This window comes from Ovis canadensis, chromosome 1 (assembly GCF_042477335.2).
Source record: "Ovis canadensis isolate MfBH-ARS-UI-01 breed Bighorn chromosome 1, ARS-UI_OviCan_v2, whole genome shotgun sequence".
In the NCBI taxonomy this organism is placed as follows: Eukaryota; Metazoa; Chordata; class Mammalia; order Artiodactyla; family Bovidae; genus Ovis; species Ovis canadensis.
In genome coordinates this window covers 63,045,233-63,061,363 of record NC_091245.1, presented here as the reverse complement: position 1 = coordinate 63,061,363, position 16,131 = coordinate 63,045,233, and the positions used below count along the sequence as shown (strand labels likewise).

Here is a 16,131-nt window from a genome sequence, read left to right as displayed (position 1 = left end):
CAGCTTCCAGGAGACAGAGAGCAGTTAGCCAGCATTGTTTCTCTGAATCTTACATGAAGGTAAATTCTATGAAAATAAAAAAGGGATTTAAATGCTGAACAGCCTGAGCAAGAGTTCCCTAGACTTCACCTCACCCTGTTGCCCCAAACTTGGAATCATTCTCTTAGCCCTTATACACAACCTGTCAGCAGTTCTATGCACTGAAGTTTGTCACTACCAACACCCTCGTCCAAGCCACCAGCATCTCTCTTCCTAGTTCATCTCTTTACTATCACTCTGCACTCCCCACACCCACAATCCATTCCAACCACAGAAGCTAAAGTAAACTTTAGAAAAGATAGCCACACCCTCTCCTGGACCTTTTCCCATGGTCCCTGTGCTTCAGCAACACGGAGGACCTCAGTCCTGTAAGGATCTTTGGACTTGCCATTCCCAGTGTCTAGAAAGCTCTTCACCCAGATCTTACTTGGGTGCCTTTTTTTAATCGTCTCACATCTCTGCTTAAATGTCAACCTAATCAGTAACTGCTTTGAGAATGGGGGAGGAAGAAGACAGAGATTTCTATTTCTTGTAACAAGCCCCAAATAGTTATGCTACTATATGATTAAACTACAGATATTTATAACTTTGGGAAATGTTTCCTGCCTTACTTTCATCAAGACGTTTATCAGTATCTGAAATTACCTTCTGTATTTAATCATTATCTGTGCCCACCCTTCTTGAATGTAATTTCCATGGCAACAGGGACCTTGTGTATCTAGTTCTTTGCCATAGGCCTAGGACTTATAACATTGAAGATGTTCAGTTAATAAATGAATGAATAAAAAGGGATTCTTAGAGAATGCTTATCTTGTCAGGAAAAGACTAAGCACTATGAGGTGCAACATGTATGTAATTTTTCAAATATTCACTCCTGATCAATAAATCATTTGTGGTTAAGAAAATAATGTTTCCTTTATTTTTTCAATGATTTGTCTTTCTTTTGGAACTAGCATGACATTGGTAAAATTTAGTGACTTAAAAAATAAGGGGGTTGGCAATTTTAGGTAATTTTGTGCTGCAGAGTTCAGTGGAAACAATTATTTAAATGATATGTGTGTGAAAAGGTACATCTCACCATAAGAAAACAAGATTTCTAAGAAAGCTTTTGTTAAAATGAATCATTTATTTCTTTACAGAAATTGTGATGAAAAATATCCTGTTAATTTTTGTGCACTTTTTAGTAGAACTGGAAAAACCTACGTTTCACTTTATTAGAAAATATTTTCATAAAGTTAAATGAATACTATAAACAATTCCTTTTTTCAAAAAAATTAGAATAACAGAGACCGTTTTAGGGCGAGGAACTACATTTAGTGTTTTCATTTTTCTCAAATGAATGTTTGTTTTAAACAAGTGAGAAAAATACCTAAATATTGCCCCTGAATTGGGTTAACTTAATCCTTATTTGTTTGATAAGGCCTTTGGTATGCTTTTAAGTCAGTTGAGTTAATCTTTCTTTTTTGGCTTAATGGATGTATTATGTAGGGAAAACTTGGTATTGGCCTCAGTATTCTACATACTTCTTTGACTGGAAGTTTTACTCTTCAAAATAAACTCTTCCAAGGAGAGTTTAAAATTCCAGCTTTAGACAAGTACAATGGATATTAAATTAAGAAATGGGAAAGTCCCTCACATCTAAGATGTTTTTGTGAAAGTGATGAGCCTGCAGCTTACATTTTTTCACAGCCACAGATACTGAACAGCGAGTGAACCCCTTGTTCCTGACGTTTGTTCAGGAAAATGGATCTATTTGTGTCTCTTCTTGACTGACTCCCAAACCCCATTCCTCCCCTCCATCCCCATCCCAGCCCCTTCCCACCAGTATAAGTGCACATTTTAACCTAAGAGCAACTCTGAATCATGAGATTAATGAAAACAACTTGTCTAAACCTGGGAGATGAAAATTGGCAGCATAAAGTGCCATCTGTCCTGGGTTATGAGTCTATGTTTGATCTGTACATAATCTCAAAACTCACCTGTAAAGTCAACCAATCTATACATAAAAGAAGGCCAGTTAATATCTCTTTCCATCAACGTTTTATTATAAATACTTCAAAGCATAAAGAAAAGCTGAATATCATATAGTGAACATTCACATATTTCCCACCTAGCTTCTATCACTGTTAAGCATTTTGCTGTATTTGCTTGATCATGTACCTATGTATCCACTCTTTTTTGTCTTGATTCTTAGCACATTTAAAGTAAGTTGCAGACTTCCAGTACATGTCACAATGTGTCATTTTGGACACCACAAAAATTGAGTTGGAGATAAATTTTGTGTGATTATAATTAACCTCTAAGAATCATATGTGAATTCACCATAAATCCTAGGTTTCATCATCGTTAGAAAAACCCATTGCTATGAAAATCCTCTAAAAATGCATATTTTGGGTATCCTGTGTTCCTTTCCATGTTACTTTTAGTTATCCTGGACCTCCATCATACAGACAACCTTTACAATTTCTGCCATATTCAATACCATGTGTAATATTATTTTCTTATTTTCTCTAAACATTTTTCTATTAAATTTATTTATTATTTATTTTATAATTTTAATATAAAATAAAATTAAAATTTATTATTATTATAAACTTCATATTATTACCATAAAAGGAAAACCAGTGATCATTTGTCATGTTAACTTCATATGTTTTTTCCAATACACAAAAACAGATTTATAACATACACCTTGGCATATATACCACACTTGGGGAAATACTGAATGACAGCCCCTGTTCTTTCCAATTTTCCTACCAGAAATACTGGGAGACAAGCAGTCAGAGCTGCACTGAAAGTTGGACACATAGATAACCCCAGGGAGGGACAAAAACATCACATGCAGATTTGCACAAGTCTCATCTTGATGATGGAGAGAGCTGAAGGGTTTCCCAGCAGTGCTAGGGAGGGTCTGTCAGCAGCCTGGCTGAGATATGTCCTGGGTGGGGTCCATTCTTCATGAGCCCTATGCTGCCAACTCCAGTGGCCCTGCAGGCCCCACACTGGCAGGAACAGAACCAAAGTCAATCCTTGCAGCTGGGGTTCCTACTTTAGGGTCTTCTCAGGGCTGTGGCCCTGACCACAACCACAGTTTTCATTTTGTTTCCTCTTTTAGCCCTCTCCTGCCAGCGTCTCTTCTTCGCAACTATGTCTGTGCTAGCATGTGTTGTAGGAGACCGGCACCACGCCCATCTGTCCTTCCTGAAATTAGAGCCTATTACAGGAACCAGACACATGGAGATAAAAGTAGCAGGTAAGGTAAGCTGGAGGACTTCCCTAGTGGTCCAGTGGTTAAGTATCTGCCTGCCAATGGGGGATCACAAGTTCAATCCCTCATCTGGGAAGATTTAATATGCTGCAGGGCAGCTTAGCCCGTGTGCTACAACTACTGTGCTCTGCAACAAGGGAAGCCACTGCAATGAGAAGCCCATGCACCTCAGCAAGAGAAAGCTCACGCAGAGCAATAAAGACCCAACACAGCTAAATAACGTTTTTAAAAATTTTTAATGTATACACACACACACACATATATATATATATTCTAGTATTAGTAAGTTAGAGAATGTGACTTTGGTCTGCGGTGAAATGGGCTTCTTTCTACATCCCTGTGATCTGATCCCCTCAGCCAGTCACTGGCAGCATTGGTAAGAAACAAGCCTCTCCTGGCAGAGGTGGAAGCTGTCAGAGATATAAAAACATACGCATATTACCTACTATCCACAGGCTGGCTCTGTGTGTGAGGGAACAGAGAAGGCACCCAGCCAAGCAGGCTCATGTCCTGCTCAATCCCACTCAGATGAGCCTGTCTCCTTGTGACTTGAACAGTAAATTAGGGGCAGAGAGAAGCTGAAGCATTCCTCCTGTGCCCTGTTCCCTTGAGAGGTGGGAAAGTTCCCTCCCTTTCATGGAAACAAGAGAAGAACAGGATGTTGTCGGCCAACAATTACCTCCTATTGCTTCCTCCTCTAGTGACCAAATGTCACAGGATGAACTTGGGGATCCTTCATTAAATGCAGCAGGAAATAGAAATGCTGAATGGCATGTTGGCAGCCAACAACAATATGCAAAGCTTTCCCAGGTAATTGCTAGGAAATCATTGTCATTCGGCACCCTGGTTAATCTGCACGGTGGCCAAAACTGGGCATATTCTCACCTCTCTTGATCAGTCCCTTTCTCCTCAAGCCTCTCAGGCCATGTGCCAGCTCTGGTGCCTCAAGCCTCAGGGGCCCAACCAGTCTTGCCCTCCCCTCCCATACCCAGCACAATCTGCCTCCTTCTCCTCTGCCTCCAGTGTCACCGGAAAGTGTGCAGTCCCCTTGTCTGATTAAAATGCTTTGGTGTTGATGGCAGGGTTATCTGTACTTTATTTTAAAATGAGAGCCTCTATTTTAAAATTAAGCCTCTTTTAAAGAATATGCAAAGAAAATATCAGGGGAACTCTGAGTTTCTCTTGGTTCTTTCTGTTGACTGTGGGCTCCCTTGATGCTGCTGCTACCTTGCAAGGTCACATTCACTTCTGGGAGATTGTCAGCCATTGTATGAGCCATCTCCACTTCCCAAATCTGCTTACATCCTTAGCCACTGCGGAACAGTACTTAATTCATCATCAGCTCTGTTCTTCATGCACTTACACAAGGCCCAAGTCATAAAGGGGCTGAGCTTCTAGCAAATCACTTAATGGAAATTTTATGAAAGCCAGAATTGCATATGTAAATTAACTGCTTATGAAAAGCCAAGGCTAGCCAAAACAACACTGGAGAACCAATATTACCTGATTTTAAGGTGACTTATAAAGTGATAGTAATTTAGACAGTACGGTATTGGCACCAGGATAGACAAAACATCCATGAAACATAATAGAGGTTTAAGAAAAAGATTCATATGTATACGGACAACTGATTTTTGACAAAGGCAATCCAGGGTAGAAAGAATAGTTTTTTTCAACAAATGTTGCTGGAACAATAGGATATTCATTTGGAAAAAAGCCTTCAATAATATATCTTATACCATATAAAAATCAACTAGAAATGGATCATAAATCTAAATGTAAAGCATAAAAGTACAAAACTTCCAGGAAAAAAAAACCTTGGGTTATGCAAAAATTTCTCAGGTCACCAAAAATGTGATCCATAAAAAAACAAATTGCTTAACTGAAGTTCATCAAAATTAAAAGCTTCTGCCCTTTGAAAAACATTGTTAAGAGAATAAGAAGATAATCCAGAGTGGGACTAAATGTTTGTATATATGTGATAAAGGACTTGTATGCAGAAAACTCACAAATCAGAATAGTAAACAAACAACAAAACCTTCCAAAATAATGAGTAAAATATGTGAACAAACACATATTTTCATGAAAGAAGATATGTAGATGGAAAATAAGCTCAACAGTGTTACTCATTAGGGGAATGCAAATTAAAACTACAGTAAGATACTACTACATCCTAATTAGAATGGCTAATTTTAAAAGACTGACCCTGGTGGTCCACTGGGTAAGAATCCACGTGCCAATGCAGGGGACACGAGTTTGATCCCTGGTCCAAGAAGATTCCACATGTCATGGAGCAACTAAGTCCTTCACAGCTGTTGAGCCTGACCTTCGGAGCCCAAGAGGCACAACTACTGAAGCCCAGGCAACTAGAGGCTGTGCTCTGCAACAAGAGAAGCCACTGCAGTGAGAAGACTTCACATTGCAACTAGAGAGGAGCCCCAACTCCCTGTAACTAGAGAAAGCCTATGTGCAGCCATGAAGACCCAGGGCAACTCTCCCCCCACCCCAAAAAATAGACTGACCCTACTGGTGAGAATGTATAGGACCTAGAATAGCCATCACTGCTGGTGGCAGTGTACAATGGTTTGTAAACATTTGGCAATATCTTAAAAAGTCAAACATACCCACACCATATGATCCAGCAGTTCTACTCCTGGATATTTATCAAAGAGAAATAAAAGCTTATGTCCATTAAAAGGCTTGCATAAGAATGATCATAGGAGACTAATTTGTTATGAACCCACACAGGAAATAACCAATTCAAGTGTTCATCAAATAAATTGTGATATATCCATACAATGGAATGTATCTCAGCAATAAAAAGTAATGAACTATTTATACCCTCAACATGGATGTATGTCAAAAGCAAGAGAATAAGACAAAAATAAGTACATATCATACGATTCCATTTATATAAAATTCTAGAAAAATACAATCTATCGTAATAGAAATAGCAAACCAGTGATTGGGAATTGAGGGGAAATGCTTAAGGGAACTATTGAAAAACGGCATGAGGAATATTTGGGGGTGATGGATATGTTTATTTCTTGACTTGACATGCCCATATACATATGTCAAGACCTAAAAATTTGTATATTTAAATTATATACAAGACTTCCCTGCTGGTACAGTGGATAAGAATCTGCCCACAAACTCAGGGGACATGGGCTGGATCCCTGGTCCTGGAAGATACCACATGCCGTGGAGTAACCGAAGCTCTTGCAACACAACTACTGAGCTGGTGCTCTGGATCCCTTGTGCTGCGACTACTGTAGTCCACAAGCCGTAGAGCCTGTGCTCCACAAGAGAGACCACTGCAATGAGAAGCCTGTACACTGCAACGAAGAGTAGCCCACTCACCGAACCTAGGGCCTTCCTGGTGGCTCAGCGGTAAAGAATCCGCCTGCACTGCATGGGCCTTAGAAGATGTAGGTTGGATCCCTGGGTCGGAAAGATCCCCTGGAGGAGGGTATGGCCACCCACTCCAGTACTCTTGCCTGGAGAATCCCACGTTCAAAGTAGCCTGACGGGCTACATTCCATAAGGTCAAAAAGAGTCAGACACAGTTGAAGTGACTGAGCCCGCACTCACTGCAATGCATGGAAGATCCAGTGCAGCCAAAATAAAAAAAATTAAAAAATCAATCTTTAAAAGAATAAAATATATACAGTGTATTTCATGTAAATTATACCTTAGTAACACCCTTAAGTGTGTACATGTGCAATTGTGTATTGTACCTATGAGACACAATATTCTAAGATTCACAGTATAACATTGCCTGTGACAGCAGGAACTCCGAAGCCAGTCTTGGTTTGTGTCTCACTACATTTCTTGGGCTAGTAACATGATTTTTCTGTCTCAGTTTTCTTAACTGTAGTATGAGGATGCTACTCACTACCTCTCAGAATTGTTGACAGGATTAAAATATATTAAAGCTTTTAGGAGAGTACCTGATGCTGTAGTAAGAGCTCATGAAACATTAGTTATGATTATTAGTAGTGTGGCATCAATTTATAGTTTTCAGCAGTAAATATAATCACTGTCAAATCATAAAGGCCCCTTATAGAATAGTAATACAGACCTCTTACAAGTGAATGTCCCTTTGCTTCAAAAAAATCTCAAGTGATGAATATAATAGATTCAAGGAGATTAGCCATGTAGTGATCTTCACTAAGAGCTTCCCAGGTGGCACTAGTGGTAAAGAATCTTCCTGCCAATATAGGAAACATAAAAGATGCGGGTTCGATCCCTGGGTTGGGAAGATCCCCTGGAGAAGGAAATGGCAACCCACCCCAGTACTCACGCCTAGAAAATCCCATGGACAGAGAAGCCTGGTGGGGTACAGTCCATGGTGTTAATAAGAGTCAGACACAACTGAAGCAACTTGGCACACAGCACGATCTTCATTAAAGTAGAATGCTAACTCACTTCTTGTCTCCTATTCCACTCCTGAAAAAGATTTGGAATGGGGAGATTTTCTTGGATTATCCAGATGGTCCCTAAATATAATCACAAGTGTCCTTATAAAAGGTCAAGGGAGGTTTGACTGCATAATTAGTGAAGGGCAGTGAGGGTAGGTGGGGTGTCTCCTGTGTCTCAGCGGTAAAGAATCTGCTTACCAATGCAGGAGACCCAGGAGATGCAGGTTGGATCCCTGGGTCCGGAAGATTCCCTGCAGAAGGAAATGGCAATCCACTCCAGTTCATGCCTGGGGAATCCCATGGACAGAGGAGTCTTACTTACTGCGGTCCATGGGGTCACACAGAGTTGGACACAACTGAAGCAACTGAGCACCCAGCACAGCAAAGGTGGGAGAGGGGATGAGTGATGTGCTGTGAAAGAGGGATGGCTGCAGCCTTTCAGAGGAACGAGGAGCAGGATCTCCACTGCATCCAGAAGGAAGCAGCCCTGCCTGGATTTTAGACCACAAGACTCAGTTCTGACTTCTGGCCTCTTGTTCTTTTTGTTATTGAGTTGCCAAGTCGTGTCTGATTCTTTGTTACCCCATGGACTCTAGTCCGCAACTCTAGTCCGCCAGGCTCCTCTGTCCATGGGATTTTCCAGGCAAGAATACTGGGTTGCCATTTCCTTCTCCAGAGGATCATCCTGACCTGTAAAAGAACAAATTTTCATTTTTTTTAAGCTGCTAAATTTGAGAAACCCTCTTTAGCTCCTCAACTTAAACCTGCCTAAATCTTCAGGCCTCAATTCAAAAGGTGCTTGCTCAGAAGCAACTAGAATAGATGCCCTCCTGTAATTGCTTGTTCTCCTATGTCTGCTGCTCTTGACCTATGATTCTTAACCCTGGCTGTGCATCTGATCTTTTACAGTCATCGCAGGTCATTGTGACATGCAAGCCAGACTGAGAACCACTGCTCTAGATGCAGGTTCTTCGGACTAGTTGGTAGTAAGAATACAGCAACCTGGGCATGCATGCATGCTCAGTTGCTTCAATCGTGTCTGACTCTTTGTGACCCTTTGGATTGTAGCCCACCAGGCTCTGCTCTCCAGGGGATTCTCCAGGCAAGAGCACTGGAGTAGGTTGCCATGCCCTCCTCCAGGGGATCTTCCCGACCCAAGGACTGAACCCTCGTCTCTTATGTCTCCTGCATTGACAGGCAGGTTCTTTACCACTAGTGCTACCTGGGAAGCCCAACCTGGGCATATCCAAGCTTAGAAGATGGTTTTGCAAATGCTTGCAGGTCTTTGTTCCTTTCTAAGACACGTTTACTTGAGCAAGAATTCTGATCCTACAAAATAAAATATTCAAAGCCATCAGAAATATTTCTCTAATATCTTTTATTCTTACATATTTGTTTAAAGCTAATAGATTTTTAAAACTTGGCTTTATTTCTTTTAAATGAGACAGTTTTTAAAAATTCAAACAATATGAAAGATACAAAGATGAAAGTAAAAATCATCAAAACTCTGAACATTCAAAAAGTGGTTTGATAACATATCAGTGACTATCCTTTCAGACATCTCAGACTCTATATAATATTTATGTAGTTTTGTGTATGAAATGCTACAAAAATGAGACTGCATATGTATTATTCTACACCTTGCTTTTTAAACTCAGTATCATATTCTAGGTCTTTCATGGTCAATAAATAAAGTTACACATCATCAGTTTAGTGAATTTATAGTATTACTTTTTATAGCTTCTCAGTGATGTACATGGTCTTCCCAGGTGGCTCGTAGCTAAATAATCTACCTGCCAATGTGGGAGATACAGGACACACAGGTTTGATCCCTGGGCTGGGAAGATCCCCAGAGTAGGAAATGGCAACCCACTCCAGTATTCTTGCCTGGAAAATTCCATGGACAGAGGAGCGTGGCAGGCTACAGTCCATGGGGTTGCAAAGTATCAGACACGACTAAGCAACTGAGCATGCACACATGAATGATTTACAAAATCAGTCCTCATTGATGGATATGAAGGTTATTTCCAATGCTCCACTGTTATAAGCAGTACTGGTATGAACAATCTTGAGCACAGAGAGGCTTTTTAAGATTTAAGAGCATAGGGGTTCATAAGTTAGTGAATGAGGGAGTTAAGTCATTCAGTCATGTCTGATTCTTGGTGACCCCATGGACTGTAGCCCACCAGGCTCCTCCGTCCATGGGATTTTCCAGACAAGAATACTGGAGTGGATTGCCATTTACTTCTCCCGGAGATCCTCCCAACCCAGGGATTGAACCCAGCTCTCCCACATTGTAGGCAGACACTTTACTGTCTGAGCCACCAGGGAAGTCCACTGGGGATGCATAGGGGAGGGACAAATTGGGAGACTGGGATTGACATTTACACACTGTTATGTATAAAATATGTAACTAATGAGAACCTACTCTATAGCACAGGAAACTCTACTCCAGTTCAGTTCAGTTACACAGTCATATCCGACTCTTTGCAACCACATGGACTGCAGCATGCAAGGCCTCCCTGTTCATCACCGACTCCCAGAGTTTACTTAAACTCATGCCCATTGAGTCGGTGATGCCATCCAGCCATCTCATCCTCTGTTGTCCCCTTCTCCTCCTGCCCCCAATCCCTCCCAGCATCAGGGTCTTTTCCAATAAGTCAACTTTCTGCATGAGGTGGCCAAAGTACTGGAGTTTCAGCTTTAGCATCATTCCTTCCAAAGAAATCCCTGGGCTGATCTCCTTCAGAATGGACTGGTTGGATCTCCTTGAAGTCCAAGGGACTCTCAAGAGTCTTCTCCAACACCACAGTTCAAAAGCATCAATTCTTTGGCACTCAGCTTTCTTCACAGTCCAACTCTCACATCCACACATGACCACTGGAAAAACCATAGCCTTGACTAGACAGACCTTTCTTGGCAAAGCAATGTCTCTATTTTTGAATATGCTGTCTAGGTTGATCATAACTTTCCTTCCAAGGAGTAAGCGTCTTTTAATTTCATGGCTGTACACACATTGGATTATGATTCAAACTTTAAAAGGAAAGAAATTTTAATACATTCCCAAGTAGCTCAGTTGTAAAGAATCTCCCTGCTAGTGCAGGAGATGTAGGAGACACAGGTTTGACACCTGGGTCAGGAATATTCCCTGGAGTAGGAAATGGCAACCCACTCTAGTATAATTGCCTGGAAAATTCCATGGACAGAGGAACCTGGAGGGCTACAGTCCTGTGGTTTAAAGAGTCGGACATGACTGAGCACGCGTGCCACGCCACACCACAGCAACTAAACAACAACAGCATGGATGAACCTTGAAAACACTATGCTAGGTGAAATAGGCCCGTCACAGAAGAACAAATACTGTTTGATTGCAGTCAATTAAGATACTTGTGTAGTAAATTGTAATCAGTTCCAAAGACACAGAAAGTGGAATGGTGGTTGCCAGGGGCTGGAGAAGGACGGAATGGTGAATAATTGAATAAGAGGTATAGAGTTTCAGGTTTGCAAGATGAAAAAAATTCTGGAGATGCATGGTGGTTGTAGTTGCACAACACTGTGAATGTATGCACTGAACTATAGACTTTAAATGGTTAAAATGATACATTTTATGCTATATGTATTTTAACAAATTAAAAATTAATTAATTTAAAAATGGTATACACAATGTGATAATGATCAAGGGATCAATCCAAGAGGAAGACACAACAATTATAAATATCTGTGCACACAACATAGGAGCACCTCAATACATAAGATGAACACTAACAGACATAAAAGGAGAAATTGACAGTAACACAATAATAGTAGGAGACTTTAACACCCTACTCACACCAATGGACAGATCGTTGGAACAGAAAATTAATAAGGAAACACAAGTCTTAAATGATATATTAGATGAGATGGATCTCATTGATATCTTCAGGACATGCCATCCAAATGCAGAAGAATACACCTTCTTCTCAAGTGCACATGGAACATTTTCCAGGATAGACCACATCTTGGGTTACAAACCAAGCCTCAGTAAATTTAAGGAAATTGAAATCTTCTCTGACCACAATGCTATGAGACTAGATATCAATTACAAGAAAAAGCTGTAAGAAACACAAACACATGGAGATTAAACAACACATTTCTAAATAACCAATGGGTTACTGAAGAAATCAAAAGGAAAATAAAAAAATTTTAGAAACAAATGACAATAAAAACATGACAATTCAAAACCTATAGGATGCAGCAAAAGCAGTTCTAAGAGGGAAGTTTATAGCAATACAATCCTACCTCAAGAAACAAGAAAAAAATCAAATAGCCTAACTTTACACCTAAAACAACTGGGAAAAGAAGAACAAAAAAACCCCCAAAAAACAGAATTAGTAGAAGGAAAGAAATCATAAAGATCTGAGCAGAAGTAAATGAAAAAGAAAGAAACAATAGTAAAGATTAATAAAACTAAAAGCTGGTCCTTTGAGAAGATAAACAAAGCTGACAAACCGTTAGCTAGACTCATCAAGAAAAAAAGAGAAGAATCAAATTAACAAAATTAGAAATGAAAAAGAAGAGATTACAACAGACAATGCAAAAATACAAAGGATTGTAAGAGACTATTATGAACAACTATGTGGCAATAAAATGGATAACCTGGAAGAAATGGACAGATTCTTAGAAAAGTTCAGTTTTCCAAGACTGAACCAGGAAATGGAAGCTGTGATCAAAAATCCCCCAAAAAACAAAAGCCCAGGACCAGATGGCTTCATAGGAGAATTCCATCAAACATTTAGAGAAGAGCTAATGCCTATCCTTCTAAAACTCTTTCAAAAAATTGCAGAGGAAGGAACACTTCCCAACTCATTCTATGAGGTCATCACCCTGATACCAAAACCAGATAAACACAACACAAAAAAAGAAAACTATAGGCCAACATCATTGATGAACATAGATGCAAAAATCCTCAACAAAATTTTAGCAAACAGAATTCAGCAAAACATCAAAAAGCTCATACACCATGATCAAGTTGGGTTTATTCCAGGAATGCTGGGATTCTTCAATATATGCAAATCAATCAATGTGATACACCATATTCACAAATTGAAAGATAAAAACCATATGATAGTCTCAATAGATGTAAAAAAGCCTTTGACAAAATTCAGCACCCATTTATGATTAAAACTCTTCAAAAAATGGGCATAGAAGGAACCTGCCTCAACATAGTATGATAAGCCTACAGCAAACATTCTCAACGGTGAAAAACTGAAAGCATTCCCCTAAGATCAGGAACAAGACAAGGGTGTCCACTTTCACCACTATTATTCAACATAGTTCCAGAATTCCTAGCTACAGCAATCAGAGAAGAAAAAGAAACAAAAGGAATCCAGATCAGAAAAGAAGTAAAGCTCTCACTATTTGCAGATGACATGATACTGTACATAGAAAACCCTAAAGATAGTATCAGAAAATTACTAGAGCTAATCAGTGAATTTAGCAAAGTTGCAGGATACAAAATCAATACGCAGAAATCACTTGCATTTCTACATACTAACAATGAAAAAAATCAGAAAGAGAAATTAAAGAATCAATCCCATTCACCATTGCAACATAATTAAATTTCTAGGAGTAGACTTACCTAAGGAGACAAAAGAACTGTGTGCAGAAAATTATAAGACATTGATGAAAGAAATCAAAGATGACATAAACAGATGGAGAGATATTCCATGTTCCTGGGTAGGAAGACTCAATACTGTGAAAATGACTATACTACCAAACACGATCTACAGATTCAATGTGATCCCTATCAAATTACCAATGGCATTTTTCATAGAACTAGAACAAAAAATTTCACAATTCATATGGAAACACAAAAGACTCTAAATAGCCAAGTAATCTTAAAAGTAAAAAATGGAGCCAAGGAATCAACCTTTCTGAATTCACACTACTCTACAAACCTACAGTCATCAAGATAGTATGGCACTGGCACAAAAACAGAAATATAGACCAATGGAACAAGAGAGAAAGCCCAGAAATAAACCCATGCCCCTATGGGTACCTTATTTTTGACAAAGGAGGCAAGAATGGGGCAAAGACAGCCTCTTCAATAAATGGTGCTGGGAAAACTGGACAGCTACATGTAAAAGAATGAAATTAGAATACTTCCTAACACCAGAAACTAGAAAACTCTTAGAGGAAAACATAGGCAGAACACTCGATGACATAAATCAAAGCAAGATCTTCTACGACCCACCTCCTAGAGTAACAGAAATAAAAAGAAAAGTAAACAAATGGGATCTGATTAAACTTAAAAGCTTTTGCATAGTAAAGGAAACTATAAGCAAGGTGAAAAGATAACCCTCAGAATGGGAGAAAATAATAGCAAATGAAACTGACAAAGGATTAATTTCCAAAATATACAAGCAGCTCATACAACTCAATGCCAGAAAAACAAACAACCCAATTAAAAAGTGGGGAAAAGACCTAAACAGACATTTCTCCAAAGAAGACATACAGCTGGCTAACAAACACATGAAAAGATGCTCAACATTGCTCATTATCAGAGACATGCACATCAAAACCACAATGAGATATCACTTCAGGTCAGAATGGCCATCATCAAAAAGTCTACAAAGAATAAATGCTGGAGAGGGTGTGGAGAAAAGAGAATGCTTTTGCACTGTTGGTGGCAATGTAAATTGATACAGCCACTATGGAAGACATATAGAGATTCCTTGAAAGACTAGGAATAAAACCACTATATGACCCAGCAATCCCACTCCTAGGCATATACCCTGAGGAAAACAAATTTGAAAAAGACACATGTATCCCATTGTTCACTGCAGCACTATTTACAATAGCTAGAACCTGGAAGCAACCTAAATGTCTATCGGCAGATGAATGGATAAAGAAGTTGTGGTACATATACACAATGGAATATTACTCTGTCATTAAAAGGAACACATTTGAGTCAGTCCTAATGAGATGGATGAACCTAGAACCTATTATACAGAGTGAAATAAGTCAGAAAGAGAAAGATAAATATCATCTTCTAGTGCATATATATATGGAATCTAGAAAAAGGTACTGAAGAATTTATTTACAGGGCAGCAATGGAGAAACAGACATAGACAATAGACTTGCGGAGATGGGGAGAGGAAAGGAGAGGGTGAGATATATGGAAAGAGTAACATGGAAACTTAAATTACCCAATGTAAAGTAAATAGCCAACGGGAATTTGCTGTATGGCTCAGGAAACTCAAACAGGGGCTCTGTATAAACCTAGAGGGGTAGGATGGGGAGGGAGGTTCAAAAGGGAGGGGATATACGTATACCTATGGCTGATTCATGTTGAGGTTTGGCAGAAAACAACAAAATTCTGTAAAGCAATTATCCTCCAATAAAAAATAAATACATTTAAAAAGTGAAAACAGTATATACGATGTGAGATTTAGATTGAGTTTTATATTTTTCTTTATGGATGGTAACTGTTGAACAGAATTTGTTGAAAAAAGCTATCATTCCTTCATTGAACTGCTTTTGCATCTTTGCAAGAAATCAGTTGGACATATTTGTGTGGATGAATTTCAGAGTTCTCTATTCTGCGAGCTTCCCTGATGGCTCAACCGGTAAAAATTCCTCCTGCAATGCAGGAGAAAGAGGGGACACCTTCCATTTTCCCTGAAAAAAATTGTCATGCAGTGCCTTTTCTTCTGCATTCTGTTCTTTGAGGCAACCACAGAGCCCCACCCAATTTCAAGGGAAGGGGAAATAGAATCTACCTTTTGAGGGGGTGTGGCAAGGGTTTTGAAGAGCTCGTGGGACCAGATATATTGCTGTGGCCATTTTTGAGAATTCATTCAACCACAGCAGAAGCTTGTCATGGTTAAATCTCTAAAGCTTGTAAGTGGTTCAGAATTCTTTCTGACTCCAAAGCCCTGATTCTGATCCAGATATTCCTCTTACTTTGTGACTGAAAACTATTAACAGCAGATTGTCAATTCCTTTTTAGTCTCTAAACAAGTTCTTATGAGCACTGTTCATTTTCCTATAGAAAGACCACACATGAACTACTATCTTTAAACGGTATGTAGATACTATTATTGGAGAGGAAATGACAACCCACTCCATCCAGTGTTCTTGACTGGAGAATCCTGGAGATGGGGGAGCCTGCTGGGCTGCCATCTATGGGGTCACACAAAGTCGGATACGACTGAAGTGACTTAGCAGCAGTAGCAGCAGATACTATTGTGGCTTCCTCAGTGACTCAGTGGTAAAGAATCTGCCTGCAATGCAGGAGACACAGGTTCTATCCCTGGGTCAGGAAGATCCCGTGGAGGAGGGCATGGCAACCCACTCCAGTATCCTTGCCTGGAGAATCCTATGGACAGAGGAGCCTGGTGGGCTACATGCATGCAGATACTC

At 39.6% G+C, this 16,131-nt stretch overlaps 1 long non-coding RNA gene across 1 annotated transcript; it reads right to left on the bottom strand.

Moving 5' to 3' along the window:
• Positions 1–3,524: 3,524 nt before the first annotated feature.
• On the bottom strand, positions 3,525–6,944 carry LOC138429621 (uncharacterized). The gene is made up of 3 exons (XR_011252869.1): positions 6,668–6,944; positions 5,513–5,687; positions 3,525–3,717 (listed from the first exon to the last, which is right to left on the bottom strand). It is a non-coding gene; the product is annotated as an uncharacterized lncRNA (long non-coding RNA).
• Between the last annotated feature and the right edge of the window lie 9,187 nt (positions 6,945–16,131).